Genomic DNA, 26,477 nt, shown 5'->3' with positions numbered 1-26,477 from the left:
GTCTTTAAATAGAGAATTAAAGGTATTTGTGGAGTACTATATTTTTACCCAGTCTGAAATAGCAGATTAACATTTTTAAAGAAAGCAAAAAGTAACCAGAAATCTAAAAGATAAGAGGAATCAACTATGGAAAGAAGAAGGAATCAAGTTATGGGTGGAAGAGAATGTTGACCCTGTGGGAGAAGAAGATCCTAAGGCATAAAAACAGGACTCCTTTATTTTTTAAGATTTATTTTTATTTATTTATGCACACAAGAACTGGGGTGTAGGCCAGAGGTGCGTCAGTGGAGAGCGGAGAAGGTGTTGAGAGGATTGACCAGAGACAGAATGGGGAGCAGAACAGGCAGATTCTCTGAACTACACCGCTGAAGGGAGCAGCAGGCTAGACAGAGAGGTCTGCTGCGTCATATGGGGAGCTTCCTGGCTGGGGATAGAACTCATTATGCAATGACTGGTGAAAGCTTGATAACGCTGAGATTTTAACCCCTGTGCCTCAAAACAGGACTCTTTAAAACATGTGATTAAAGAACAATGGGGGAAGTGTGATTGAAAACAAGAGACTGAGGAGGAGCTAAGCTGTATAGAGTGGGCAGATATGGTTAATGAGTTTTACTGTTAACCTAAGTATGTTGGGACAATATTAAAGGTTTTTACACTACATGATAAAATGGTCATATTTGGCAATGGAAATATTACAGAGTCATCTCCATAAAAAGGAGAGTACCATGTTCCCCACTCCCATTTACATGTAGATTGCCTTTTCAGTTTTTACCTTTTATGATTTAATTGACTTCAAATCAATGTGTTCTATTTATTTTATTCATATTTACCCAAAGTCCAACCTGCTAGCACCAGCAACACGAAGATGAATAAGACAAGGTCCAACCAGTTCCCAGGGACTATAGCAAGAGATGCTACAAGTAAAATTGTAATCACAGAGTAAAAGAAGCATGAGAAAGCCTGTGTTATGAATCCTCTACTTATTTATATTATGGGGATAATTTATGATATTTTAATGGAATTTGGCATAGAGGAGCAGGGAAGTCTTCCACAGGAAGCGATTTTAAGTTGAGTCTTACAGAAAATATAGAAGGAGCCAACCACACAGGGGAGAAGAGGAATTCCAAAAAGATAGAAACGTATATTCAAAGACCCAGACTCAAGAGCCAGATGCTTCCTGGGAAATAAATGCACTTTGGTATAACTAGAGTGGGTAGAGGTTTTCATTGCAGGAAGCACGTAGATGTTAAATCATAAATGTCCAAAGGAAATGTTGTTTTGCTTCTGTGAAAAAGTTAACAAGTCTCCTGCCAAACCTGGGATGGGGAGGGAGGGCTGAATCATCTTATAATACAAATACCCTTTATAATAATATAACATTCCTGAAACGTTTGCATGCTGACATTGGGAAACCATTTTTCTGAGTGAAGAATGTGCTTTTAATCTTCATGGAGTATCTATGTAGCACAGTATACACTACTTGTGTTGGGGGAGAGGATGTCCTAAACAAACTCCACAGACATGGGTTTTATGGCCTCCACCCCCCACCCCAGACAAGAGACCCAAGACACCAAGGATTAAAAATCCCATGATCTCAGGGGCCTCCCCTGGTGGCTCAGTGGTTGAGCACTGGGCTGTGATAGCTGCCCGCAGCCTCTGCAACGCTGGTTCAATCCCCAGCCACGGGGCGAGGGTCCTACATGGTGCACAGACCTCTCCTGCCACGTCCGCTGCTCCCCTCAGCAGTGTCCTCCGTCTGTCTGCCTGTTCTGCTCTCCGCTCTGGCTCTGGTGAATTCTCTCACCCTCCCACTCTTCTGACTGTACCCAGTGCTTGTATAAACAAATAAATAAATCTTTAAAAAAAAAAATCCCATGATGTCATCAAGGGGAGGATTTCTGGGAAGTGAGGGAGGAGTTAAGCAGCCAGACTTGGTATATAACCAGACATGTGGGCCTTAGGGGTCCTTGGTTTTCCACAAGCTTTCAGCATGCTATTGGGGTCCCAGCTCAGCAGAACTGGTAGGACACAATTACCAATTCATCTCTCTCTTTCTCCCTAAGTCATTCCTTTCTTCATTTCTCCGTTTTTGTAAATAAACCCTTTATTAACCTTTTGGTGTGTGTCTGCAGTTGAATCTCATAGTCCCTGTAGGGGCAGGAATGACACAGGACAGGTTTTCTATGATCCAGCAGACCAGACCAGGTAAAGGGGGAGTCCTGGAGCCCTCAGTGGCTTTTGCAGGCCTTTATTGGGATTTACCAGGTACACAGCAGGCAGGGGTGCCTGGGAGCCGGGAGGCTGGCAGGCCTCCCAGTCCACAGCAAGTCCACACTCTATCTGGGCTCTCCAGCGTTCTCTGGTCGCCTTGTTCTTGTGGTGCTTCTGCTTCTCTGCTTCTTTCTCAGCTTCTGCTGGCATCCCGGTGATGGTGCCCTTAACGGCCCAGCCTTAGCCCAGGTGAATCCGATCTACCTATGCCCACACCCTACTACAGGTGCCCGCCATCAGGCATGCATTCAGGGCCGTAGGGTTCCATCATCTATCCTAATGGCGGGAGGGCAGAAAAGCCTGATACTTTTTATCTTACCCTACAGTCCCTTTCAGGAGCCTGGGTGGGGACCCACAGTCCGGCCAACCCATTTCACATTGGGGTTGCCCTGTAACAATTGGCATGTCAACTATGCCCTCTGTTAAAGGAACATATGTCCTGAATGAACTCCACCCACTAATGTTTTATGGACTCTACCCCACCTCCATGCCAAAGAGATCCCAGGTGCCAAGTATTGTAACTCCCATTAATTATGCCATGAATCTGCAACCACTCTTGACTTCTTGAAGGGGGTATTCCTGGAAACTAAGGGTGGAGTTAAGTAGCCTCACTTGACATAAAACTGAACACAGGGTGCCCTGTGCTCTCATGGCTTGGCCTGCTTTTAGTGTCCACCTGGCATTGCAACTCTGTTGCAACACAGGTAGGACACACTTGTTACGGGGCAGCCCCAATATAAAATGGTTGCCTGGCTGTGGGTCCTCACCCGCACACTTTAAAGGGACTTATTAATACTCCACTGCAGGCACACGCAAAAGATTAATAAAAGGTTTATTTACAAGGGAAGGGGAAATGAGGAAATGTACAACTCAGGGAGAAAATAGGGAAATAAAATCTTAAATGCGTCCTACCTGATCTGCCAACCTGGAAACCCACATGTCTGGTTTTATACCAAACCTGGCTGCTTAACTCTACCCTCAGTTTCCAGCAACCTTCCCTTTGGTGGTGATGGGATTTGTCTTTCCCAGTGTCCTGATGGCTTTGGTCTGGAGTGGGGGTGGAGTCCACAAGCCTGTATGGAATTAGCTGAGGACACCCTTTTCCCCTAACACACTGACCAATTAATCTCTCTCTCTCTGTTCTTCTTCTCATTTCCCTTGTAAATAAACCTTTTATTAACTTCTCCTTGTGTGCCCACTCTTGAGCCTCACCTGAGTTCTGAAATGTATAAATGAGGACTCACCCCCAAGTGACCCATTCCCCTTGGGACTTTTCCTGTAACTCCTCTACCCATTTGAAAATTTGCTTTTCTTTTTTTTTGAGTTGCAACTGTAAGAAAATCTGCTGACTCATACTTTGAAAATGAGCACCTCCTTAAAGAAAGTGAGATTTCAAGGTGATGAGAAGCAGCACTTGATATGACATTTCAGTGTCACCATAATTCTTGACTAAGTTCTCCAGTTGTCTGCCTCACTGGCATTTTCAGTGAACAGTACCAGCTTATTATCGGATGGGGAGAGTGATTGGTGATGAGCTTCATCTGGAAAATATCCAGTTATCCAAAGTGCAAATAGTATTTAAAAAGTTGTGCTTAAGTGAATATCCCCTTACCTATTGATCAGGCATAGTTGAAACCACATTCCCCAAATACATTTTTTTTTCTTCCAAGCAGAGATCAGAAATCTTTCCCTGTGAATTGTAAATTTTCCCAACTAGAGCTTATTAGCATTGATAATTAAATAACCCCATTATTTATGAGAAGCATTAAGATAAATACTCATAAAGGAAAGAAACGGTTGAAAAAAATATATATAGGCTAGTTTCATTGCTGATTTTCCCCTTCCCTAAAATTAAATGAATTCTTCATTCGCTATTATAAACTAAATATTTCCTTTGAGTCCAATTAGCATTGCTGAAAGAAAAAGCAAATCAAGGCTCTGTTCAGCATGCATCAATGTAATGGAAAATCAGGTCTTTTATTCTAGCTTTAATAACTGCAGCTTGATTAGAGGCAAAGAAAAGGCTATGAAGGGAGAGGGGGGAAGGAAAAGGACTGCCAAATGAGTTCTATAAGAATTCTCAACCTGTCTGCTCTCTGGCTCACTATTCAAATGCTAATTGAGCCTTTTGGTAAACAGAATGGGTAATCATGGAAGACAAAAACAGACACAGAAAACAAATGAAATATCATACCTTATCCAAAGCAGCATGGTATTTTTCTGATAAGCTTTGGAAGACTTAAAAAATTTTAAGTCCTGGAGTCTTATTTTTTTCCCCTGGAAAGATTATAATTAATATAATAAAATAAATATTACATAATCAAATAAAAAATGACAAAGAACTGCTTTGTTTCAACAATGAAACCAGTCATGTTATAATTAGATAAGAGGATTTATATTCACAGTTATAAACATGAAAGTAGACCATGAGGCTGGATAAAGGCAAGTTTTTAATTCTTAAAAATTAATTACATGGCATTATTCTTATCAGTACACAGACTGCATTAATTATACAATTAATAAAAAGATGAAAGGGATTTTTTCCCCTTTTTTTTGCAATCATAATGCACATGGGGGCGTTTGGTTTTATACCCAGGATTGTCCTTCAGGCATTTCTATAATCTTCTTACTAGGCAATGTCAAGACCCTAAACCAGTTAGTAGGAATATTGAATGGAGTGGGTCTTCTTGTTAGTGCTTAGACACATTTAGGAAAGGTTGTGGATTTCCATGTAATTGGGATCTAAGGTGTAATAGGTTTAATTTGAGGTCCTCTTTGAAAGAACAGCAGGAAGAGGCATTGTTAGCAATGTGTCATAGCCTGGAAGATGTGGTAGCTGGCTCCTTCACAATGGGATTTCTTAAGAATGAAAAAGTGATTATCTTACTACAACAGTGATTTCTCTGAGTGCTTCCATCATTGAGTAGCACCAAATATGCCTTGTATGTGCCTCTGCTTTATCCTTGAAAACATTTTAAAGCTATAAATACCATTCATGGTAGGAGAAATGTGGTCAGGAGCAGACAGCTGACTATCAGGAGCACAGCCACAGGCCAAATCCATTTTAGCAAACTCCCAGGGACTGTCCACATTCTCTTGCTGTCTTGCAATTGTGTTTTATAAACTATTACTTGGAGTAAATGGGCTATCAGCCAGGGCTAGCGAAATCTGTTTTAGCGATATGCAAATTGTTGATGTAATGAGCAGCAGGACAACACAGTCATATTATTACAGTATTTGACTTGGCTGCCTGTCAGCGATATGGTGTGTTGGGAAAAACCCACTACCACTTCTTTTCACCCACAAAAATATCACTCAGCTCTTTTAAGATGATGTGGTGAACCCTTGCAAATAGCATGGAAATAGTGTTTAAATCCCTGTTTACAGTTGTACAACAAAACTGAAGCTCTAGCTAGATGTAATAATGATGATTACTTTGCTGTTTAGGGTAAAGAAGGTGGGGGGAAGTGTAAGGATGGAAGATGTAGGATCACCACCAGTGCTGGTGTGGAAAGTTGTGTAGGTGGCTGATTAACTATAACCCCCATTATCTCCATCTCTTCCCATTCTTTGATGTGGATAATTCGCATTGTCAGGGGGTAGGAGGAAAGAACCCAGTTCCTCTAGGTTCTGTTAGACTGGACCACTAATCAAAGCAGAATCAGACACTTAGCAAAGGGAAGAAAATCTATTTAATAACAAACGTGGACAATTTACCTGGCTATGAATTCTAAAGAATAATGGAGAGGGCATATTTAACCTGCATTCTGGCACTTGGGGCTTCTAGGAGAGAAAGGGAAGATTACACAAAATGGTTGGGGAGGGGTGGGGGTGACCTTATCCTGACTCTCAGATTAAAGACGGGATTCTTGGAGAGGACATGTTCACCGATGACCTGCAATTGGCTCAGACACCCCCAACACTACATTTCCCTAGGTCATAAAGGGGGCATAGTGATTGCTTCTCAGATTAGGAAAAGGCCAGAAGCTTGATATGAGGCTCTCTTATTGGGTTAGGGTGGGGTAAAGATTTAAGCAAGGATAGGCTTCTCCTAGCCTTTAGGCTCCTCACTGCTCTCCAAAATAATCTGCATGCTTAAAGTGGGGATCACAGACATCCCTCTAGAGGCTTAGGGGGCCTCAATTGAACTTCAACTCCCATACCTAGAGACAAGAGGACTACTCTGGGCATATTGAGAAAAGCCTGTCTGATCCTTTTCAGGAGATCTACCCCACACAGCATAAAGTGATATGAAAAATGCAGCTTCAAGCTCCTACCTGTATAAATCAAGAAATTCTGAAGCTACTACTCATCTTCATTGTAATTACCCCCATTCTGCCTCTCTCTCACACACACACACACACTCACACTCATGCACACACACACACACACACACACAGAAACAAACACATACTGCCTTTTCTGTAACCTACCATCTTGTTGCTTTCTGTTTTTCTGTCCTTGGGCATATCAACATTCCAAGGTTAATGATGAGGCACCTTGGAAAAGTGGTGTTTGTTTAGCTCAAGGTAATGTTTTAAATGTCTTTCTGTGTGTGGCAGTCTCATTGCTTCTAAAACAAAACCCATCTGCAATCTGGACCTGCATCCCACATTAACACCTCAGACACATTGCTGCAGGTTTTTTTGTCATTCTGTCCTGGTTGAAAAATTATATGTGAGACTGGAGCTGGCAAACACTAGACTCAGTGTGATAGGTTCAAGCTTTGAAAATCACATTTCTCCCAGCCTTATTATCAAATTGATGTGTGGTGGCATCTTGTCCTTCCTAAAAAAGTTTGCTGAATTCCTGGCAAATGGAGTTAAAGAACTGGGTATTTATCAGAGTTTGTTTATAATTATAAATATGGATTTTAGTGTATTCCTTTATTTGGTAGTTTCCAATTCTTATGAGAGTAGACAGCAAAATTTTCTCCTCAATATTAAGAATTCCTGCTTAATAGGGGTGTCTTTGTTAACAGTATATTACAGGGAAGACATTTTCATGTCAACATCTCTGTCTGTCTCATATTAGAGGGGATGATGGTGTTCATTAGCGTCCTGGCAGGTTTGTATACTTCCACCTGGTTTAAAGGTAGGTGAGTGGAGGGGCCTCCCTGGTGGCCTAGGGGTTAAGCCTTAGCACTATCACTGCTGCGGTCTGAGTTCAATTCCCAGCCAGGGAGCTGACCCTCATATAGCACAGCAGACCTCTCCTGTCTCACCCCCTGCTCCCCTTTGCAGTATATTGCAGTAAAACTGCCTGTTTCACTCCCCACTCTGTTTCTGATGAATTCTCTTACACTTTGTCTCTGGCCTACACCCCAGTTCTTCTAAGCAAAAATAAATTAAAAAAAAAACAACAACAAAGGTAGGGGAATAAGCAGTAACTCTTTTTTTTGCAGTGATGTGTGCTTAAAAAAAAGAAAATAGAAGAGGATCAAATGTTATCCTTCATGTCAGGTTCCCATGCAGACTTAATGCCTAATCTCAATGTAATATCAGTCTCTCCCAAAAGTAATCATAAACCCAGTCAATGAGGAGTTTCCTAATTAGGAACAATGAGGTCAACTATTTGACTCTATTGTCTTCCCCTGAGGGAAGGTGACTTTACCTGATATAATCTTTTCCTGTGCTAATAACTTTACCTCACACTCTATCTATAAATACCTCCATTTTGTGTAACTCTTGGCCATATCTAGATGAGATTCTGCCTGATGCATGAATCAATTATTTATAAAGTCAACTGGATTTTTAATGTGTGAATTTTGTGTTTTTTAACACATTGAACAAAAATACTTGTATTATTTTCTTACTAAAGCTTTAAGAGTCAAGATCAAATCATCATCTTACTTTTCTTTCCCTGCCAAGAAAATTCTGGGTACTCATTTGAGATGAGTACAGCCCAGCCTAGATCGCTGGGTATCTGTGGTTCCCTATTGGCCCTCACAGGAAATGAGAAAACTACATTTTTTTTTTTTTTTGGTTAAACCCCTGAAGTTTGAGAACTGTTTGTTTCTCCACCATAACCCAGAACATCCTAACTGACAAGACCATGAAAGACAAAATTTATGTTAAAATAGCCCCAGATTTATAGTGATCTTCCAGTTATGGTTTCATAGACTAGAAAACAACCCATGTCTTCACATGTTAGCTTAGGCTGGTAAGAGATGAGATTTTATTAGTACCAACTATAGTACTGAGAGTTTTATCTGAATTGCCATATTTAATCCTCACAACATGATGCAATCTTGAAATTAATATTCCTTAATATCTGAATCCCCTATACTAGCCACCCAGTATTAAGAATTTATAGAAATAGGAATATGAATTTATTTTCATGAAAAAAAGAAACACACCATTAGTGCATAACCACTTAATATTGTCATTTTCTTAACAGTGCTGAAGACTGTATTTTAAGCTACTGCTATTTGGTAAAGTGTATGTCTAAAAGGACTATTAACGAGAAAAATCAAGCCTTCTTAGGTTTTCAGTAATAGTGTGTTGAGAAGACAAAGCAATTGTTCTCACAAATATGCTTATTTAAGATCGTTATAGAAATTTGTTTTTGTCCATTCAAAGAATATGTTTTGAAAGCTAAAAATCATTCTATCTTATTTGTGCACGTGGAAGTAGTTACAACTTAGGAACAAGTGGTTATCGCTTTTGAAATTTGCGTATGCTATATTTGATAATCATAGCTTCCGATTCTCAAAATAAATCCTTGCTTTGGCATATATTTTGAATTTGAGTTGCTTCATGTATGTGTGTGTCTATCTATTCAAGTGTGTGTTGTGTGTGTATGTGTGTGTATGTGTGTGTAAAATACAGCTTATGCCATTGTTTCAATTTGTATAGGAAACTCTAAACATCTTGCATAGGAAAATCTTAACTTTCGAACAATCTAATTAGTGGCCCGTTATTCTGGAAATTATAAATAGGCATGATTGCCAAAATATTAGATAGGTCCTGTGACTTCAAGCAATTGAAGAAAAACTTTAACCTTCTCTCTCTTTTATAAATAAGTACACAGAATATGGAAAGCTCAAGGGCAAAATGTTTTGAAGATTGATTTCCCAGATTCATTCTGTGTATTGGAGAAGTGCCCTTCCCAGTAACTCAGAACAAATTGAGGAAGCATTTCATCATGAGAAGATAGGCTGGTGTGAGAGAAGTTTAATATAAAGTATTTCATTCCGATTGCTGATCCAATTCAGATAAAGCTGAGTAACTTTGATTTTTGCTATTCAAAATGGGGAAAATTTTAGATGTATATTAAGGTCCATTCAGACTTCCTCCATTCTTCTGGAAAAAGCTTTTGTGAATGTTGTTTGGTGACTCCATTATATCATTTTATACATTACCTATATAAATATTTCCATTTATAATTTTTTGGCCAGCATGTGATTACAGACTTTGTCCATGTGCCAAGGAGTTTGAAAAAGAACTATAAAGAATATACAGGACATATAAAGTCCCTTAATATCCTGCTACCTCCCTCTCTAAACTCACCTGAGACTGACTATTCTGCAGCATGCAACCTACCCTCTACCATTCAGATATTTTGCAATATTATGAACTTGCCATTTCTTTTGCATACAGATCCATTTATCTGAATGTACTTCCTTCTCCCTTGTGTACAACTACTTCCTACTTATCCTGTGAGGCATAGAGTTTCATTAACACAATCTTTTCCAGAACCATTTATTTTACTGACTTGGGCTAAGATGACCCTCTAATTTCTTGGCATGCTGGCATTCTTATTCATACCACATTATTTTGTACTCATAAGCTTACATAATTTCAAGTATCTAAGAAGTAAGAATCTTATTTTTTCTCTCTTTACTCATAGTTTCTACACATACAGACACACAATATTTTTGTAGAATGAATGAATGAATGCATATTGCTATATGGGTGACATATTTTTAACAGGCTATTTATGTAATTATAGTAAGATAATGTGGAAAACCAATGACGGAGGTAAATGTTCCTATACATGACTAAAACTCAATACAATGAACACATATGCCTCAAATTCATAAGTAAATTGGTTGAAATTATTCATTAACTGAAATGTCTTAATATTTATTATTGATAATTTTATAGGGAAAGAAGTCTGAAAATTACAAAGAATCATTTAGCAAAGCCCATGTGTCAACAAATATAGCTACTGATTGGTCACATTTTGTCATATTTGTTTTGTCTTTTTTTTAATGAAATACAAGATATTAAACCCCTGCTTCACTGACAAAGTACAGATGCATGAGTTTGAACATCATTGTTTCTTCCTTTGCCATGCCCAACAATAAATTTTTCCAACTGTTTCGGAAAGCTAATGCTCAATCCCTTTTCTAGCTTTTAGCAAAAGATCAGTTACATAATTTGCAGAGTCCAGAGCCAAATAAAGATTTGTATTCCTCCATGGGGTGGGGAAGTCAAAAACAATAGCCAAGTGTTAGAAATAAACCAAATGCCCAAGAACAGATGAGTGGGTTAAGAAGATGTGGTGTATAAACACAATGAACTGCTACTCAACTGTAAAAAATGATAAACTCTTGCCACTCGTGACAACATGGATGCAGCTGTAGAGGGTAATGATAAGTGAAACAAGTCAGAAGGAGACAAATAAATACTGGATGGTGTCACTTATATATGGAATATAGAGGGAAAAAAAACTTAGGGTCAGAGAGAATCAAACCAATAAAATCCCTAGAAGTTTTACTGTAAAACTTCTGATTGTAAAATTGAGACTTTCATAGGGGGAGGCAGAAGGTAGACAGCTGTGTGTGGAGGGGACCCAACTGGTCTATAGTGCAGGACTATGGGTGCTTTGTTGGTGGATGTGGTGTGGTAACATACATTTGAAGGGGTATGATCCATACCTCAGAATCATGTATAGTCACTGCATAGTAGATGGTCCATAAACATTTAATTGACTAAATGCATAAGTTAGAACATGAACTTTCTTAGACATAAAATCATCTAAATATACATTTTTTAGAATCACTTCTGTAAGTAAGCTTTAACTCCATCACTTTAAAACTATTTTTGAACTTCGGATTCTGGAAAAAGTGGGAATGTAGTGTGAATATGTGGAAACAAAAGCAAACAAGGAAGTATTTTGAGCATGAAGTGAATGTTTCGGCTCAGGGATCAGAGGCATTAGGAAAAGCATAGATTAAAACCTAAAACGAAAGATCCCAGAACATACAGCAACATCACCCAGGACATTCTAGCTTATTTTTTAAACGTAACACACTACTGTGCCCACGTTCTCACATCCTGGTTGATACCAACTTTATTAACTTTTCTGTTAAAATTAAATTAGATTTAATGCAGTCAATGAAGTTCTATTTGTAACCCTTCTATAACCGATAGTGTAATCGCTGAAACTGAGAAAGTGGGGCAGAAGTGTTGAGTGGTTTTAAGGATTGCCAAGTATCCAAGATTTGAATGATTACCAGGTATATACAAAGGAACCTACATAGATGACTGTTCAGTACACAGAGTAACTCTGCACTAGTCCTGCTTTGTGGCCACGGTTTCCTGGCACCTAAAATGAAGAATCCAGAAGATCCCTGGAGTTCCCAACATGTACATTTCCAATTATAAATTCAACTCTGAATGAATGTCAGATGATTATGGAGCCCCTTTTCTAATTCTTTCATGGCAAATCTCCTCTGCCTTCCTTAAGCCAACTTTCTCAGTTGCCAGTTATTACATATGCAATAGTGTGAATTATTATTCTACTCCCCCATTTACACTTTTATGATCTGAGTATGGCTAAATGCACTCACCTTTCGATCTTGTTTTGGGGGAAGAAAAGCTACTAAAATTTAAACATGACTTGAGAAAGGGAAAATTGGAAGTAATATAAGAGAATATAGTTTTTCATATGTGTTTAGTTTTGTATATTGCAAACACTGGTAGTTCTAGCACATAACTTAAGATCTGGTAAAGTATTGAACCCTGAAGACCAGTCAGCTATTATTAAAAAATGAGTATTTATTTATCAAGAGAAAAAAACAAGCAAATGAAGGAAATGGCTTTCATTTTAATGAAAGAATTTCCACAGCTATTAGTGTTATAATTTAACCACCATGTGTGGTAGCACCTACCTGCTGATTTTTCAGACAAAATTGTAAATAGAAAAATTTCATCCTTTAAGTCCTATTTTGTTTTTTGTTTTCATAATCTCCGGGGTCAAGCTTCCAATCAACTTGTTGACCTTAATTTACACAGGTCACCTGTGTCATAACTGGATTAGGTCACCTGTGTCATAACTGGATTTTTCTATAGATGGTCTAGACACTGTTCCTTGTTTATCTTCTCAGTAGACACTGTACTGACAGAAAAAGAGGCAGCAATTAGGAATTCTAGAAAATTAAGTTCTAGGTATTCTATTATTTTTCTATTTTGGGGAAGTTATTTTATAAACCCATTTTTTTCACCTTTAGAATGTGAAAAACAGTATATGTAATACATGTGATTATTAGGTGAGTCAATGGAAGAACTAAATCAGTGCAAATATCAGCTATAACTTAGCCTATGAGAACGTGGAGACATTGGTCATGGACATTTCCATTGAACAGGGTTGCATTCATGTTACATAAAATAGCCTCTCTATGTACCTTGCACAGAGTATAACAAGATAATTTGGATGGTGAGTAGTATCTAGAAGTTTATTTTTTCAATTTTCTAGAATATTCCCTATTAAGGAATAAGGTCTTCTAATGATTTTGACAAGTTAATTAAGTGATAATGCTTCATATACATTTCTAGACAAAGGACAGAAAACAGAACACTTAAAATAAAACTGCCTAGTTTTATTGCGCTTTGCTTTCCTACAATTCACAAATATTGTCATCAGTTATCTTTGCTATCACTATTGCAATTATTTTGGGGCACCACAAACTTTTGACATATAAGATGTCAAACTTAATTGATAAATGTTTTTGTTCTGATCATTCCATCAGTAGGTATTCTCTGAGACACAACAAATATTGCAATTAGGCCATTTACTAACCCTACAGTGACTTCTTAAGTGTTCAAGTGAAAGGAAGGGTCACATGTATTCCATTTTTTTTTTAATTATCATTTTTTTTTATTTTAAAGATTTATTTATTTATTTATACAAACACTGGGTACAGTCAGAAGCACGGGAGGGTGAGAGAATTCACCAGAGCCAGAGCGGGGAGCAGAGCAGGCAGAAGGACCGAGGTACACTGCTGAAGGGAGCAGAAGGCAGCAAGAGAGGTCTGCACACCATGTGGGACCCTTGCCCGGCTGCTGGGGATCGAACTGGCGCTGCAGAGGTTGTGGGTAGCTACGCAGCCCAGTGCTCAACCACTGCGCCACCGGGAAGGCCCACATGTATTCCACTTTAAATATAAAACTAGAAATGAATGAAATCCAGTAAGAAGGCATGTCAGAGTGAAGAAAGGTCAAAAGCTAGGCCTTTTGCACCAAAGAGTTATCCAAATTGTAAACGCAAAGGAAAAACTATTAAAAAAAATTCACAGAGTGACTCCAGTGAACACACAAATGCTAAGAAACTGAAACAAACAGAGAATACAGAAAATAGTTGTCTGGAAAGGAGATCAAAGGAGCCACAATATTCCCTTAAACAAAATCTAATCCACACCAAATGTCTGATCCCTTTTAGTTCTATGAAAACTAGGAGGTTGAGGTGGCTATAGAAGAAAAGTTTGATACTAGAAATTGGTTCATGAAATTTAAGAAAATTCATATCTATTACATGAAAGTGTGAGGTGAAGCAGCATGTGCTGAGATAGAAAGTATAGAAAATTATTCTAAATATCTAGTAAGGTAACTGATGAAAGTGAACACAGTAAATAGCAAATTTTCATTATAAATGAAGCAGCTGTATGTATATTGGAAGAAGTGCCATCTAGAACTGTCATAGCTAGGGAGGAGAAGTCAATGCCTGGTTTCAAAACTTCAATAGCAAGTTGACTCTTAGTAGAAGCTAATGTAACTTGTGACATGAAGTTGAAGTTAATAGTCATTTACCATTTGGAAAATTCTAGGGTCTTTAAGAATGATACTAAATTTACTTTGCCTGTGCTCTCTCAATGGAATAAAAAGCCTGAATGACAGCCCATCTGTTTACAGCATAGTTCATTGAAAAATTTAAACTCATTGTTGGAATGAACTGCCAGACGGGGAAAAAAAAATCCTGCTCACTGACAACATTTCAAGTCACTCATGAGCTCAGATGGAGACAGTCTAGGAGATTAATATTTGTCATTCTGTAGCCCATGAATCAAGGAGTCATTTGATTTCCAGGGCTCATTATTTAAAAAATACATTTTGTAAGCTACCATAGATAGTGATTCTATCAATGGATCTGGGCAAAGTCAATTGAAAACCTTCTGAAAAGAAACTACCATTCTAGATGCCATTGAAAATATTCATAGTCCAAGAGGAACTAAAAAGAAACTTCTCTGAAGAGGAAATGCGAATGGCCAACAGGCATATGAAAAAATGTTCAACATCACTTGCAATCAGGGAAATGCAAATCAAAACTACCATGAGATACCATCTTACACCAGTGAGAATGGCACATATTAAAAAAACTAGCAACAACAAATGTTGGCGAGGTTGTGGAGAAAAAGGAACTCTTCTGCACTGTTGGTGGGAGTGCAAACTGGTCCAACCACTATGGAGAGCTCTGTGGAGATTTCTGGACCTACTAAACATAGAGCTTCCACAGGATCCAGCAATTCCACTCCTAGGTATTTACCCAAAGAACACAGAAACATCAATTCCAAAGAACACCTGCACCCCTATGTTTATAGCAGCACTGTTTACAATAGCTAAGCTTTGGAAACAGCCCAAATGCCCAAAAATAGATGACTGGATCAAGAAGATGTGGTACATATATACCATGGAATATTACTCAGCATTCAAAAAAGATAAACACATGCAATTTGCAGCAACATGGATGGCGCTGGAAGGGGTCATGCTCAGTGAAATAAGCCAAAAAGAAAAAGAAAAATACCGGATGGTCTCACTCATAGCAGGGATCTAGAAAACTTAAATAAGGGACCAGGAAAATGAATAACTATAAGAAAGTGAAAATCAAAATCAACAAAAACTATGAACCAGAGACACTTTTTGGGGGGTGGGGGGCGGGAGGGGAGGGATTGGGGTCAGAATGGGGGGATTGCAATTGTATGGAGAATATAAAAATAAAATTTATTAATTAAAAAAAAAAAAGAAAATATTCATAGTCCATAAGAAGTCAAAATAACATTTCCAGGAGTTTGGAAATTGATACTAAACCTCATGGGTGATTTTGAGGGCCTTAAGTGAAGTGGATCTTGGGAAACCCCATCTTTCTTACAGATGTGCTACAACCAGTGAGAGAACTAGAATTAGCAGTGGAGACTGCAGATTTGACTGGATTTCTTCACTCATGATAAAAATTTAACAGATGAGGAGTTGTTTCTTATGGATAGGCAAAGAAACTAGTTTCTTAGGGTGAAATCTAGTAAAGCTGCTGTAAACATTGTTGCAATGATGACAAAAGATTGAGAATATGACAAACTTAAGTTAATAAAACAGTGGCAGAGTTTGAAGAGATTGACTGCAATTTCAAAAGAAGTTCTACTGCGGGTAAAATGTTGTCAAGCAGTATCATGTGCTATAGAACAATCTTTCTTGAAAAAGAGAAGAGTCAACCCATATAGCAATATTTTGTCTTATTTAAAGAAATTGCCACATGCACACCTACCTTCAGCCACCATCCTAAACAATCATCAGCTATCAACATCAAAGCAAGCCCTTGCAACAGCAAAAAAATGACAACTTGCTGAAGTTCAGGTAACGATTAGTCAAGTATTTTTTAAAGATTTTTATTTATTTATGCATTTAAGAGCTGGGGTGTAGGCCAAAGTTGCAGGGGGTGAGAGAATTCACCAGAGACAGAGTAGGGAACAGAACAGGCAGATATACTGAAACACACTGCTGAGGGGAACAACAGGCAAGTCGGGAGAGGTCGGCTGCGCCATATGGTTCATTTCCCTGGCTGGGATTGAACTTGTGCTGCAGTGGCTATGGATGGCTTCACAGTGCTGAGACTTAACCCATTGCACCACCAGGGAGGCCCTCTAGTTAAGTGTTTTTTAGTTAAAGTATGCACATTTTTTTATTGTTCCTTTTTATTTGTGATTTTCAGAATTAGAGCTTTTTTTTTTTAAAGATTTATTTATTTATGCATACAAGAGCTGGGGTACAGGCCAGAGGTGGGGGTGGGGACAGGGTGAGAGGATTCACCAGAAACAGAGTGGGGAACAGAATGGGCAGATTGACCAAAGTACACTGCTGAGGGGAGCAGCGGGCATGTCAGGAGAGGTCTGCTGCACCATGTGGGCTGCTCCCTGGCCCGCTGGGGATCTAACTTGTGCTACAAAGGCTGCAGACAGCTTCATAGGTTGCGTCTTAACCCCTTGTGCCACCAGGGAAGCCCCAGAATTAGAGCTTTTTTTAAAATTTTTATTTTTATATTCCCCATACAATTGCACCCGCCTTATTTTGACCCTAAGCCCTTCTTTCCCTGCCCCCCGCACCTCCCCCCATAGTGTGTCTCTGATTTATAGTTGTTTGTTGATTTGATTTTTTTCTTTCTTATAGTTGTTCTTTTTCCTGGTCCCTTATTTAGGTTTTCTAGATTCCTGCTATGACTGAGACCATCTGGTATTTTTCTCTTTCTTTCTGGCTTATTTCTGAGTATGATCCCTTCCAGCTCCATCTATGTTGCTGCACATTGCATGATTTTATCTTTTTTTGATTGCTGAGTAATATTCTATTGTATATATGTACCACATCTTCTTGATCCAGTCATCTATTTTTGGGCATTTGGGTTGTTTCCAAAGCTTAGCTATTGTAAATAGTGCTGCTATAAACATAGGGGTGCAGATTGGGCATTGTTTTTTGTTTTTTTTTTTTTTAATAGAGGCATGTTTTTTTGTTTTGCTTGTTTGTTTTGTTTATACATGCACTGGGTACAGTCAGAAGCGCGGGAGGGTGAGAGAATTCACCAGAGCCAGAGCGGGGAGCAGAGCAGGCAGAAGGACCGAAGCACACTGCTGAGGGGAGCAGCGGGCGGCAGGAGAGGTCTGCGCGCCATGTGGGACCCTCCTCCGGTGGCCTGGGAGCAGCCGGGGACTGAACCGGCGCCGCAGAGGCCGCGTGCAGCTTCGCAACCCAGCGCTCTACCGCTGCGCCACCGGGGAGGCCCTGGGCATTGTTTTTTTAGGCCTAATATTATCACTTACTTAATGGACTATAATATAATAAACATAACCTTTGTATGCACTGGCAAATCAAAAAAATGTGTGATAAGCTTTTTTATGACATTCCCTTTATTGCCATGGTCTGGAACTGAACCCACAGTATTAATATGTTTAGTTTGTAAGCAAAAGAGGTAGGTATGGGGAAGGAGAGCTGAGTACTGAGAATTCTAATTTTTAACAGATGGAAAAATCAGGAGTGACAAATTTGGGAGATGATGGAGAATACCTGTAAGCTGTGGGAACACAAGGTGTTTGGAAAGCAAATGAAAGTCTTTGAAGGAGGGTGTGGTCAATTGTCTCAAATTCTACTGCTTGGTCCAATGTGGACAATATCAACCTGCTTTTTTGGTATCTCAAAATTTCCTTGACTCATGTTCATTATATTGCATAAGTGTAAAGGTGTGAAATTCATATTTTCCTTTCTGGGGTCTGGGATATGAGTTGTTAATACAAGGCATATCAGGAAGGGTTTTCAGCAGCCTTATTTCTGCCCATATGTCCATTTGTCTCTTACTTTTAAGTTGAATTCCTGACATTTCCTCTTAGATAGGTTACCACCAAAATATTCCATTTTAGCCAATTATAATTTGTGGGAAGAGCAGGTTTTAAACCTGTCCTGAGTCCCATCAGTCACTGCTAGTGAAAGTTTTATACCAAAATGGCAGGTTTGGATAAACACGAAAGAGCAGCGTGTCTGATGGAGCTGTTCCTAAATGGAAACCTTGTCAACTGAGGTGGAAACATTGCATTTTAAAGCTACACAGTATTGATAAACACCATCAAAATGATATGAACTTCAATCTTCATCCAAGTTCCTGGTTGTTAGATAGAAAATAGTTAATACAGTGATTTCTCTAACACAGTTCCCCACTTAGCACTCGATCATTTTATGCTTTTAGAGACTAGATGGCTGAGTCCTTTTTAGCAAAATGGACAAAGCTATCTAACACATGTATGGTGGTTAATGGCAAAGAAGTGGGCTGTCTCTGGTTTTATTATTTATACAAACATGAGAAATTAAATTAGTCAGAAAGGAGCATTTTGTGTATGTTCTAAATTTGCCTTATATTTTTGCAATTGATTTCATGGATTCCCAAAAAGAGGAAAATCAATATTTCATACATTAAAAGTGAATCCAATTTATTGCATTCATCTAGTTTATTACATTCATAAAACATGGTACTTAAAGAAACTTTAATTTTATTTTTAACTTTGTTGTTTTTGGCAAGTTTACCATTAGAAATAGTTCTTCCTTAAATAGAACTAATCTGTGATTGCTCTTATTTATTCTGTGCTATACCTTTTAATAAAGACAATTACATTTTTTCTTATGCAAAATTAGACCCTACCCCCAATTCTTTTTTTTTTTTTGCAGTTTCTTCAATATAGATTTTTTAATAATAAATTTTATTTTTATATTCCCCATACAATTGCAACCCCCTTATTTTGACCCCAATCCCTCCCCTCCCGCCCCCTACCCTCCATAGAGTGTCTCTGGTTCATAGTTTTTTGTTGATTTTGATTTTCACTTTCTTATAGTTATTCATTTTCCTGGTCCCTTATTTAAGTTTTCTAGATCCCTGCTATGAGTGAGACCATCCGGTATTTTTCTTTTTCTTTCTGGCTTATTTCGCTGAGCATGACCCCTTCCAGCGCCATCCATGTTGCTGCAAATTGCATGTGTTTATCTTTTTTGAATGCTGAGTAATATTCCATGGTATATATGTACCACATCTTCTTGATCCAGTCATCTATTTTTGGGCATTTGGGTTGTTTCCAAAGCTTAGCTATTGTAAACAGTGCTGCTATAAACATAGGGGTGCAGGTGCTCTTTGGAATGGATGTTTCTGTGTCCTTTGGGTAAATACCTAGGAGTGGAATTGCTGGATCATATGGAAGCTCTATGTTTAGTAGGTCCAGAAATCTCCACAGAGCTCTCCATAGTGATTGGACCAGTTTGCACTCCCACCAACAGTGCAGAAGAGTTCCTTTTTCTCTACACCCTCACCAACATTTGTTGTTGCTAGTTTTTTTAATATGTGCCATTCTCACTGGTGTAAGATGGTATCTCATGCCTACCCCCAATTCTTTGAGGTTACCTGCTTCCTATTTTCTATTTCCGACTATTTATGTATTTTCTGTGTGAAAAATCTTAACATATTTTAAAGATATCAAGATTAGATGTTTGCACAACTGTATATTCACTTACATCCAACTTCTGAAATACAAAAGAACAGTTAAATTGTTCAATCAAGGTTTTATGTTTGAAAATTTGCAAGAAGGCAGCTTTGTAGTGAAGGTATCAAAATCATACCACCTTGATATTCTAGAACTGATCACCTCAAGACATCCCACACTGGCATGCAGGGTATTATCAGCTAAAGTGATGAAATCCCTTCAGGCTGAGGAAAAGCTTCTGTCCCTGAGTCCTTATCCTTTCCCTAATCAAAGAAGAGATCATCCATGTCCTGTGTTTCTTCCCTTTCCCTAATCCAAGGAGCAATCCCTGATCCTCCTTTTAGGACCTAGGAAAATGTAGTCTGAAGTGGTTGGGGTTATGGTGTGTGTATGTGTGGGGGGGTCTTATCCAGTTGTAGATTTATCAGTGAACATGTTCTCTCTACCTGAGAATTTCTTTTTTTTTTCTCATGTTATTTTTTATGTATATTTTTTACATCATTCTTCATTTTTTACAAAGCATGTTTTCTCTTTTCAGGTATAGTCCCCGTGAAATTCCCACCACCAATTCCCCTGTGCATCATCACCATAGTCCTTGTGCTCGAATTTCATCTTTACTCTTAGAGTAAGAATGACGTCACCCCTTCTTGTCTGTCATGTGTAATGTCCCTCTCCCAACACCCCAAATCCCCAAATGCAGGACAAGTCTGCCTTGTCCTATTATTCTTTAGAATTTAGAGTCATGTAAATCCTCCATAAATCGATTTTGCTTTGCTAACTGATGCTATTTTGATTACTCACTCAGTCTGAGTAGAATTTAGAGGAATACAAGATGATTTCCTCTGTGCCCTGAGAGTTGAAATTATACAAATTCTTTAGCCTTACTCCTTGCTTTGAGTCCTTCCTCTGCTCCTTACCAGCTGTGAAATCTAGGGCAAGTCACTTACCATCTCTTTTTCTTTGTTTTCTCTTCAATTAAATGAGATTAATAAGAGCATCTATTTTATGGAACTGTTAAGAGAATTACATTGATTAATCTCTGTCAGATTTTGGAGAGAGCATAGCACAGCATAAATGCTATACATGGCTTGAACATAAATTTATTTAATTAATTTCATAAATAGCAACATATTGTAGACATAAGGCATCAATTTACTGCATTTCTGTCCTATACTTATTAATGTCCAGCTCAACCTCAAAACCTAGGAAAAAGCCACATTTTTTATTGGTGTTATAGTTGTAATAGTGAAACATAAATATTCACAGTTAAATTCTGCCAGTCCTATAACTATGTATGTGTCTCTCCTAATTGATACCAAAGATTATTAAACTGAAGAGAAAAAAAAAAAAAACAAACACAAGAACTTGGGTAATATAAAAGGAAGCTCAAAAAACATTAATTATTGATGTTTAAAATAATAACAACACAAAAATGACATTACAAATAAACGGCTCTAGGCAGCACTCCGTCTGCCCACCTGTGACTATGCAGGTGCTTCCTTTCACCAACTCTCTTCCTCCACAGGGCAGCAGTTTTCTGCCTGCTCATGACCTGTACCTGCCGGGGCTTCTCTTCACTGACCTCCTTCAGCAGAGTTAGCTCCCCTCAAGGCCACCAGCCTGCAATCATGCAGCCTCTCTCAGCAAACCTGTCCCTTTCGGGGCAGCTCTTCCTGCCCACTTGTGTCTGTGCAAGTGTCTTTACTATCCTATACCTTTTCTAATAAACCTGTTCTTTAAATATATAAAAAAAAGGCTCTAAACTGATTATCTAGACTACCTTACACAAATAAATTGATAATTATGTTTTTTAAAATATGAATTATTATAGTAAGTTTAAATACCTAGAGATATACGAAGCTATGAAAGTAAAAAATAATTGCTTATTAAATTCCACATCAAAATCATAAAACACTTGGAGCTTGGGTTAGCTAGTTTATAATTTTATAGTATTAATAGCAGCAAAATGTCAGAAAAATTTAAATCAAATTTTGGAAAAATTGGCTAGAGTAGTCTAGTTTTCCCCTTGCTTAGGATAGCCAGATTCTTTTTCTGTTTTTGTCTTCTGTTGTATTGTTTTTTTCATTACTTGTAAACCAATAGAAAGTAGAAGAGTTAACTTGAGACTACAATATTAAAACGAAAAATAAGAAATTAGTCACAGAGAAGTGTTTTGTGTATATTCTAAATTTGCATTATATTTCTGCTATTGATTTTGTGGCTTCACACCAAAATTTTAATTATCTCAAAATAAACAAACATACTCTATGTACGTTCAAGGTGGGATTTGGATGTTAGATGCAGTCAGGATGGTAGATTATGGACAGCACTGTCCAGAGAATAGCAGTGAAGGACAAGAAAATCAGATCAACATGCAGAAGACTTACATTCTCTATTCACCTAGTTCACCTGCCCGAACACTGTGTCATTCATTCTCCAAGTGGTTCCTATCAATACACCTCACTAAATATCTTTTAAATTCAATTATTTTTATATTTATATTAGCTTCTATTCTCATTTTCTTCACATCAGATTTCCATGTATAGGATCTTTCCCGCAAAAAGTTCTCAAAGAAGTCCATTAAACTGATATTTGTAATTCTGAATATTGATTAAGTCAGATAAAGAATACTGTGTAGTCTTTTAAAAGAATGAATTAGCCCTCTATTGATTGACATGGAAGTTTGCCCAAGGTATGTTGAATAAAAAACTCTACTTGGAGTCAAGTATAAATAATTCTGTTATTTATTTTCTGTAAAAAAATGCATATAAATTTGTGTTTACACAGTAACAAATATGGGCTTAAAAAAAGCTGCTAAACTGTACATGTTTGTTTTTCCTGAGAGTGAGATGAGTGGGTGGAATTTCATTTTTATAAATATCTGCATTTAATTGTTTTCAAACAAGCCAATGTTGTGTTTCTAATAAATATGTGCATAAATTTAATTACATATTAATGTGCCTAAGTAGCACACACTTTTTGAGAACAGTGTATAGGTGTGTGGTAGTGTGTGTATTTATATACATGCATGTGTATCGATACACATACACATTCTCCTGTTTATTTATTTATTTTTAAGATTTATTTATTTTTATTTATACAAGCACTGGGTACAGTCAGAAGCGTGGGAGGGTGAGAGAATTCACCAGAGCCAGAGCGGGGAGCAGAGCAGGCAGAAGGACCGAAGTACACTGTTGAGGGGAGCAGCGGGTGGCAGGAGAGTTCTGCGCGCCATGTGGGACCCTCCTCCATGTGGGACCCTCCTCTGGAGGCCGGGGAGCAGCCAGGAATTGAACCAGCACTGCAGAGGCTGCGGGCAGCTTTGCAACCCAGCGCTCAACCACTGCGCCACCGGGGAGGCCCACATTCTCATGTTTAAAATCCCCATACTTGGGTCCTACTTTCAACTCATTAAAAGTGTCAAGAGTTACTGTCGCCATTCCAGGTAGTTCTGACAATCTGTTCAGATTCAAGAACCAACTGTGAGAATAACTGTTCTATATTACATAGTATTCACCATGCAATTGGGGTCTCTTTATTCACTCATGCCTGCATTTACACTTATAACTCCCATAAAATGTACTACTCCTTTTATTAGTAAGTATTTGTTTGCCACACTAAAGAGTACTCATTTATAAGAACTTTCAGAAATACCTTGAGGAATAGCTTATGGAACAAGAATTTATGGAGTGTACACTTTGTGCCTGGTTGTATTTCATGTGGTAGCAATGCAAACTAGAAACAATCCCATCTCCAAAAGTAACTGTTCAACTGCTTTAATGTTTTTTTTAAAGATTTATTTATTTATGCATACAAGAACTGGGGTACAGGCCAGACGTGCAGGGACCGAGAGGATTCACCAGAGACAGAGTGGGGAACAGAACAGGCAGATTGACTGAAGTACACTGCTGAGGGGAGCAGCAGGTGAGTCAGGAGAGGTCTGCTGCGCCATGTGGGTAACTCCCTGGCTGGGGATCGAACTTGTGCTGCAGTGGCTGCAGACAGCTTCATAGGTTGTGTCTTAACCCCTTGCACCACCGGGGAGGCCCCTCAGTTGCTTTAATGTTATGACTAATTCTATAGGGTAGTGGTTCTCAAACTGAGCATCAGAATCCCCTGGAGAATGTGTCAAACTAGAGAAGACAAAGCTCCACCCTGAGTGGATCTGATTGATTAAATCTCAGTTGGGTACCAAGAATTTACTCCAATTTCCCAGGTAATGTTTATTCTAGCTGGTTGGGGACCACATGTTTCATGAAACACTGCTAAAATATCATTATTCCCTTTCTTCCATTGGCTACTGCAAAGGTGTGATCTAATTCTAGGGTCTTCATCTAGCAAAATGTAAGACTTTGGTATATTGAATACTAATTTCATAACTAGCATTCATTTACTTCTGCTAATGACAGCATATGTGGAATTGTTGATACATGTTTAAGTATCTAACGTACTTTTTGAAAACTGTTATTTTAAGTATGGAGAAAAAGATAGATTAAGAGAAAGAACATGAAGTTTAGAAACATAGGTTCCCAACAGCTGAAGTGAGTTTGGACCGTTTTGAATATGCTTTGCTTTCTCTAGGAATTGTGTCCACCCTACAAAGTTACTGGAGTGGTGGAAATCAAATGAGTTAATATTTATGGAACCTTATATAAAGTATTAATTCAACTTCCAAATTATGTAACATCTTTAGAATTTTCAAAAATGAGGCTGTAGAAGAACAAAATCTGCCACCACAAAATATGTCTCTGATAAAAATATGATTTCATGGGAGAGAGAAGGGGCTCTGAAGGCTAAATGGAGGTTGCTTTTGAAAAAGACATTTATATGTAAACATCTCTGTAAGGTGCCTTCTTATCTCTTTTCAGTGGAGAAGGCAAAACTTACATCTAGATAACTTTGTTTTCTGTGCTTTCATTGGTAAGCTCCTTCACTCCCTCCCCCTTTTATCTCCACCCCCCTTGTTTTTGCTAAGCTACTTAAGATGGCATCTAATGCTATGTAATGAGATCCTCAGTCATGCTGGGTCTCTCCCATGAATTCAACAGTTATCATTGTTACAGTTAAACTTCTTTTGACTTATAAAAATGTTTAAGGAAATATCTTACAGAATGTAAGGAGCTAAAAAGTACTAAGGTACTTGAAGAGTTACTCATCTCTTCTCTAATTACTTGAAGAAAAATTTGGACCATCACTTCCATAGTCAACCCAAAGTGAATGGCTTCATATTGCACTGATTACATTGAGTTTGTTCTCTTTCCTCCCATATTGTTGCTAGTGCCTTTCCTGGAACATGCCATATAGGTCACTTATTAAATGCCCCAGAGCTGAGTCTTTCCTTTAGAAAGCACCCCTTAGACAGCCTCCATACTGTGGAGAGAAACCAGACACAAGCCTTACACCTTGAGATTTCTGAAGAACATGTGCCATGTGTTTGTCATCTTTTCAGAAAAGCACTTCTGAAGAGCCCTTTAATGAGTTTCCTAGAGAAAATCTGAAGGAATCGTAAGCAACTAATCATTTCCTACCTTCCTACTGAACCTCTTATTAATTAACATGTTAATGCTCTGTTTGATTTCTTAAATTTAGTTTGAGAGACAGTAAAACAGCTATTTTCAAATTAAATTAAATTGAGTTGTGAGAAGATTTTCAACTGATATAGAGCTTTTTGTACTCTACTAATTCCAGTACTCATTAAGGTAAAAAAAAAAAAATCAATGAACTTGAAATGAAAGTGTTGATATTATTGTAGGCTAAATCTACTTCTGAATAACTTACTCCCTCTATGACAATGTTTTACCATGTATGTGACATTAGAAAATGCAAATTCCAGTGCTTAAAAAGAGAAGATTTTCCTCAGATACCATAAATGTCGCCCAAGTATCTGTTTGGGGAATTAGCACAGTCATAAAATGTAAAAATTAAGAGTTTTTTCTAGTACAGTAGACATCTTTACTGTTAATAGGCTACAATAATCCTTTGGTTTTCAATGGTGTATTGCACTCAGTTCATTGTATAAATTGCAGGTATAATTAATTATCTTTTATCTTGCTCTAAGGCTTTTCTTTGTAGCAAAGGGATTTGTTTAGACTTCTGTTCTAATGGATTCCAGTGGGAAATGTTATATAAGATAACCTTTCACACCAGAGCTATTGCACCAATATGGATCAAATGGTTATCACTTACTCTTCTTCAATAAACTATTTTCAAATACCTTTATTTACATGGATTTGATTTTCTCAATCTTGCTCATCTCATGTTGCTTAAGAATGTCTTCCATTGCCACTGTTCGAAATTTTTCCTTTTCTCCCCCAAGTATCCTCTTTTAGATTAACACACAGGGATGTGAGGGCAATTTGGCCATGGCATTTGTCACCCATTGATCACCATGGTTGATTAACATATTAGAACAGTTTGGGTTAACACCAGAACTCCACCACTGTAGGAACTGCGTATGGTTATGCCACAAAATTCCCAATAGGTTGTCCTAGAATAATACATGTGTTTCAGTGCTTCTCAAACTTTAATGAGCATGTCAACAGCTAGCATGTCAATCAGTAGATCCTGATTTTGTAGGTCTGGGGTAGGGTTTGAGATTCTGTATTTCTTTTTTTTTTTCTTTTTTCTTTTTGTTTATTTATTTATTTATACAAACACTGGGTACAGTCTGAAGTGTGGGAGGGTGAGAGAATTCACCAGAGCCAGA

The 26,477-nt window shown here is 38.1% G+C and overlaps 1 protein-coding gene and 1 pseudogene across 1 annotated transcript in view; one reads left to right on the top strand and one right to left on the bottom strand.

The window, feature by feature from the left end:
- The window catches only part of TENM2 (teneurin transmembrane protein 2), a 3,493,894-nt gene that overhangs the window by 3,376,033 nt on the left and 91,384 nt on the right, over positions 1-26,477 (bottom strand). The gene's annotated exons all lie outside the window — the stretch shown is intronic.
- On the top strand, positions 11,336-12,045 carry LOC119236879 (rRNA-processing protein FCF1 homolog; annotated as a pseudogene).

This window comes from Talpa occidentalis, unplaced genomic scaffold (assembly GCF_014898055.3).
Source record: "Talpa occidentalis isolate TD23 unplaced genomic scaffold, MPIMG_talOcc4v2.1 talOcc4.9, whole genome shotgun sequence".
In the NCBI taxonomy this organism is placed as follows: domain Eukaryota; kingdom Metazoa; phylum Chordata; class Mammalia; order Eulipotyphla; family Talpidae; genus Talpa; species Talpa occidentalis.
Note: the sequence above shows the minus strand (reverse complement) of the source record. Positions and strands in the feature narration are given on the sequence as shown.